The sequence below is a fragment of the Marmota marmota genome, unplaced genomic scaffold (genome assembly GCF_001458135.2).
Source record: "Marmota marmota marmota unplaced genomic scaffold, marMar, whole genome shotgun sequence".
In the NCBI taxonomy this organism is placed as follows: domain Eukaryota; kingdom Metazoa; phylum Chordata; class Mammalia; order Rodentia; family Sciuridae; genus Marmota; species Marmota marmota.
In genome coordinates, this window is record NW_026000174.1 from 64237288 (window position 1) to 64243640 (window position 6353).

Genomic DNA, 6353 nt, shown 5'->3' on the forward strand with positions numbered 1-6353 from the left:
CTCAGTGAGACCCTGTGTCTAAAATCCAAAATAGGGCTGGGTCTGTTGTTTAGTGTCAAGTGTTCCTGAGTTCAATGCTCAGTACAAACACACACACACACACACACACACAATGGTCACTACTATAAAACTCAGATTTGATCTGTTTCAAATCCATTTTTTAATTTTAATTTTATTATTATTTTTAATTTTTTTGTGTGGGGGGGGTACTGGGGGATTTGAGCTTCAGCCCCTGCCAAAACAAAACAAAACAAAACAAAAAACAGATGTCACTAGACTCTTCAGATCTCCTGCTTCTAAGCAGACGGGCAACTGGCCCTTTCTCCATCACAGCTGATGTCTGGAAATCACTGTAAAAGCAGAGCTCAGCCACATCAGCAGCCACGGGGTGGGGAGAAGGTGCGAGAGTCTAAAGCAGGAGGGTAGGTAAGTGATTTAGACCTGGTTGTGGAGGCCCTCAGCCTGCTTCTCCTTCATCTGCCAGAGTGTTGGGCTGGGCTCATGCCCACTAGAAAGAAAATGGAAGAGGCTCAGATCACCTTATTCCCAGTCCAGGAGAGAACAGCCCCACCCATAAGCCCTCAGATTCTAGGCAGCACTTTGGTGTTTTACTCTTTTTTTGTGGGGAGGTGGGTACCAGGAATTGAACTCAGGGGCACTCGACCGCTGAGCCACCCCCAGCTCTATTTGTATTTTATTTAGAGACAGGGTCTCACTGAGTTGCTTAGCGCCTTGCTTTTGCCGAAGCTGGCTTTGAACTCGCAATCCTCCTGCCTCAGCCTCCCGAGCTGCCAGGATCACAGGCGTGGACCACGGCACCCGGCTGGTGTTTTACTCTTAGACGGTGCTAGCAGAATTCATTAGAAGTCCAATACCCTGAGGTGACTCTGGCACCCTGAGTTCCTATGAGAAACACCCTCATCTACCCCAACCCACATGGGCTTGGAGACACCAGATATAGCAAAAAAAAAAAAAAAGAAGTGTGACTTTGCCAGGCCAGTTGGTGCACACCTCTAATCCCAGCACCTCGGGAGGCTGAGACAGGAGAATCTCGAATTCAAAGCCAGCCTCTGCAATGGCGAGGCATTAAGCAACCCTGTCTCTAAATAAAATACAAAATAGGGCTGGGGATGTGGCTCAGTGGTTGAATGCCCCTGGGTTCACTCCCCAGTACTAAAAAAAAAGAGACTTTAACGATGATCTTGCAAGATCAGATGTCTGGTGGTCAGGGACACCCAGATTGGGTACAGTCAGCATTTTATCCCTGAAAGCACAAGGTACCCGCTTTCTTATTGGCTGAGCACTCTGGGCTTTGCAGTCTTCCCCAACATCACCCAGGTTTTACTGTCTCCTTTGGTTATTTAAAGAAATGTGCCTTTAGTTGTTCCCACCTCCCTTTGTTTTCTTGTGGAGGGAAAGCCTTCTTGGGGTGAGTGTGTTCTGACATGCAGTTCTGAATTCCTAGCTTTGTGTGTCTGTTGGTCAGGCTGACCCTGACCCCCCCCCCCTCCTGTTTGTCAAAGGTCTGTTCAGGTGCAAGGACTTTGGATCTGCCACATCTATAGGCCGTGGCGCTATTATGTGAGTTAACTGCTCGTAACTTTCTGCCTGTTCTCTTTTCCTCTGGCTGCCTTGTTTACATCCCAATTTTACGTTTAAGGCTAAATACCAGATTCTGAAAACGGACCACAGGTCTTTCTATTTCTCAGAGCTCCTATGTAGGCAACCCCCAAACCCAGCTCAACACAAGTACTAAGTGAAATCTAACTTCACATGAATGGCCATAGCTTAGGACAATAAAGCTTAAGAAACTTAAATAGAAACTGCCAACTAACTCTAACTAGGCAACTTGGTTAGTGCAGTTTGTTTTTTGAGTGTTGCGGATTGAATCTAGGGCTCATGCGTGCTAGGCGAATGCTTTACAGTGAGCTACAGCCCCCGTCCCCTAACTAGGAAATGGCCCTTAGGTGGAGCCTTGAACCACTTGTGGTTTTGTGCTGCTAAATTCAGAACTGTTGACTGCTCAAAAAAGCCTTCAGCTGATCAAGATGGTGCAGCTTAGGAAGCTGAGGCAGGGAGGGGATCACAAGTTCAAGACCAGCCTTAGCAATTTAAAGAGACCCAAAGCAACTTAGTGAGAACCTGTCTCAAAAAAAAAAAAAAAAGGGGGGGGGGCTGGGGATGTGGCTTCTAAAGGATTAATGGATAAGAAAGTTTCTCTCTAAGACTCCTTGCAAAAGGCAAACAAAAAGCTTAATAAATGGGCTGGGGATATGGCTCAGTTGGTAGAGTGCTTGCCTCACATGCACAAGGCCCTGAGTTCAATCCTCAGCATCACACACACACAAAAAGCACTTAATCAATGATTAATGAATAAATTGCAGTAATTGATTTATTTCCTACTGTACCTTCTACTTTTCTCTCTACCCTCCTCTGCCTAACTGCTCTGAAACTACTAGCCTTTTCTTTTTAGTTAAAGTGAGGCCCTCAGATAAACCAGTGAATAATGACAGGTTTCCTGTCTCAAGAAAAAAATCCCAGGCTGGGTGTGGTGGCGCACGCCCACGATCCCTGTGACTGGGTAAGCCCAGCCACTTGGGAGGCTGAGGCAGGAGAATCTCCAAGTTTAAAGTCAGCCTCAGCAATTGAGAGAGAACCTTTCTCAAAACAGAATAAATAAATAAAAGGACTGAGAGTGTAGCTCAGTGGTCAGGTGCCTTAGGCTCAGTCTCCTGGACGGAAAACCCAAAACAAAAAGACAACAGTAGCAGGAAGAACAGCACAGCTGGGCGCGGAGGTGCGTGCCTGTCACTGCAGCCAGGCTGGAGGCTGACGCTGGAGGATGGCAGGTTCAAGCCTGGGCAACTTAGTGTGGCCCTGAGCAAGTTAGCAAGACCCTCAAAATAAAAAAATAAAAGGACTGGGGATGTGGCTCGTGGTTAAGTGCCCCTGGGGTCAATCCCTGGTACCAAAACAAGCAAACAACAGTGACAACAACAAAAACCGAGCCTCAAACATAGATAAAACCCTAGAAATTTGCTGAGGACTTTGTTTATTTGCTGGGGATTGAAACCAGAGACACTTTACTACCAAGCTACATCCCCAGTCCCATTTTTCACATTTTTAAAATTTTGAGACAAGGTCTCACTAAGTTGCTTAGGGCCTCCTAAAGTTGCTGAGGCTGGCCTTGAACTTGTTGAACCTGTGATCCTCCTGCCTCAGCCTCTAAAGCCACTGAGATTATAGGCGCACACTACCGCACCCAGCTGCTAAGGATTTTAGAATTCTCATCTTAGACTGCTTGATATTTACCAGTTTATTCACATGGAACTAGTGAGATAGGAATTTACAGACACACGGAGAACGCTGAGTCTCAAAAGAAAAATGTCCATAAACCACTGAAACATGGAAAAAGCACCATGTGAACCATGTGTTATTGTTGGGGTGTTCAGTTGGACCCCAGGTCCTTGGTGTCCCAAACAAAGAATTGAGCGAGACACACAGAGGTAATAGGTAAAGTACAGATTAATTGAAAGTAAAGGTGAGAGTACTGCTTTGTAAGGCAGAGCCCAGTGGGCTGAGCGAGGAGAGGCTCAAGAAACCAGTGTCTCTTTCGCTGAGCTGAACGGACCTGATTGAGGTCCTTGCCCCATCGGTGACTTTATGATACCTGATTACAATACTGTCCACTTTACCCCGTTGTTTATTTTAGGATGAATAAATGGGTGTTATTGAAACTGGAGTTTGAGGAGAGTCTGGGTTTGTGCTGGCTGCAGGCCTCTCTGGTTTCCTTCTGGGTTTTTGTCTTGCAAATTTGAAGAGTAAAATCCACAGTCCACAGTGGAAGGCCAGAGTAAGTGGAGTAGGATTCGTTTATGTGAGACGGATGGAACTCCAGGACATGGGAGAGGACCTGACCGCAGGACCTTCTGACCTAGGCTCTCATGAAGTCTTTGGTATTGACCGAAATCGCTGTGGATCAGGCAACTGAAAAATCATGGAGGCTATTGGCTGTGTCCCTCAGACACTGAGTTTGAATCCCTGTGACTAACATCTGGGTTCGCCCCACCTTCCCCAGAGGAGTGGCTGGAAGTGGTCTTTATATTCGAATAAGACCTTAAATGGTTTCCCTGTAAGAAAAGAACCCAAGGAAGGAAAGAGAGGGCTCAGTGGCGAGTCTCCACAGTAACACAGGTTTATTGGGGACAAACCTGCTGGGGGACCCAGGGGAGATGGAGACCTGTCTGGGTAGTCAGGAAGTGGGGACTTTTTTTGTGGTTGGGCATTGTTTTCTTGGAGGTGGGTTGAACCAGGTGCTTTTGGGATTCCAGTCCCGGATAACGCTTTCCTTTCTTTGTATGACCACAGGGTCTTTACCTGGGGTTTAGGTCAGGCTGAGTCAGAGTGACTGTGAGATGACTCTTGTTCTAAGAGGGAGGACATATGTTTCCAAATGGCATTACCTGGGTCAAGTTCTCCCTCACAGGCCCTTTGCCCTGACGGCCTGGCCATTTTACTATCTATTCTATCTTAGTCACCATCATGGGCCATAACTCCTTGGAGGGAGTTGTCATGGTAATGGGACTTGGTGACAGGGACATGCTGACTCATCTCCCAGTCTTCCTCCAGCAGCATTTTTCTTGTACCCTAACTCCACCCTCTTGCTGTCCCTGAACTCCTTCCTCACACACGCAGCCGAGTCCTTGTGCCCCATCCTGGCCTGCAGCTTGCCAACGGAGATGGGAATTTGGGAATAAAGGAAGAGATGCTGTCTCGCCAAGGAAGCACCCAGAACAGTGGCAACTCCTGAGCCACCCAGCCCTTGCCCTTGGCCTGCACCCGGGCCCAAAACTCTGCCAAAAAGTAACTTAAATTTTTCCTTTTTTTGTCTTGCTGGAGACTGAACCCAGGGCCTTGTGCATGTGAGGCAAGCACTCCACCAACTGAGCTATACCCCCAGCCCACAAAAGGTAACTGGAGGGCACTGCTCCTGAGCTGGGAAAACTGCCATGAATTGTGCAGCTCCGCCCTGGCTCCACCCCTAAACCAGCCCCTAGCAACCAGCCCTCTGTAAACATCAACACCCCAGCCTCCGGGTGCTGTCTCACCCTGACTGCTGATTCTCCTTGCTTACCCCCAAAGCTCTCTACCTCTAGATAGCTCACATTCTCCCTTGACTGTGACTCTGCGTTCTTAAATAAGTCTCTATTTATGTCTCTGACTGGTACGAGCTGAAATTCTTTTGTGTCACGTATGCCAAGAACCCTGCAGGTCTTGAGTGGAGGTCCCCTCTCTGAGAACTCCTTGGACCTCTGGTGAGAGAAGCCACCTGAGAAGAGTATCAGAGCCCCAGTCTTCCAGGGATAGACTACAAAAGGCTGGGAGAAGAGCAGATGATCTCCTAGAGTTCATTAACAAGAAAGAAAGAGCTGACTTTAAAAAAAAATATATTCTTTTAATCTTAAATAAACAAAATAGAACAAAATGGAAATAATGAACCAGTTTCTGACTATAAGGCAAGATTGGAGGTAGTATTTCCGGAACCTTCTGGTTGATCCTGCTGAGACTAGGCGCAGAACACACTTGCTACATTGATCAAGAGGGTCTGCTCCAACATCAGTAATCTAGTTTAAAACACAAAACACAGCATTGGGAAGCCACCATCTAACTGAGAAAGTCCCCAAGTTATGGCTCCTGGAATAAAGATTATTTTGGCTAGTTTTTTTTTTTTTTTGGGGGGGTGGGGTGGAGGGGTTACCAGGGATTGAACTCAGGGTCACTGAGCCACACCCCCAGCCCTATTTTGTATTTTATTTAGAGACAGGGCCTCACTGATTTGCTTCTTGCCTCACAGTTGCTGAAGCTGGCTTTGAACTCCCTCCTGCCTCAGTCTCCAGAGCTAATTGGATTACAGGCACCTGCCACCATGCCCATTTGAGTCCCCTTGGTAAGAAATTTATATCTGTAAAGGAAATCTCCGCATACAACAGCTTCTCTTCTTGCTCTCTGCACCAGGAGAGAAGAGTAATTAAATCTGAGGAAGACATCTGGAGTTTCAGAAGCCACATGGAAATTAGGCAAATGAAAAAAATCTTATATAAGGATTTCCCATGAGTATTAATAAATGTTAATTTTCAAAGAAAAATTGGAAAATCTAAGCAAACATAAAGAAGAAAATTAAACTAAACCTAGTCCTGGCACTCTTTATCTCCTTCTAAACTTTTTTTTTTTCCTTCACNCCCCCAGTGCTGGGGACTGAACCCAGGGGCACTCTCCATCTGATCTACATCCTCAGTCCTTTTTAATTTTTACTTTGGGGTAGGGTCTTGCTGATCAACCTACACTGGCCTTGA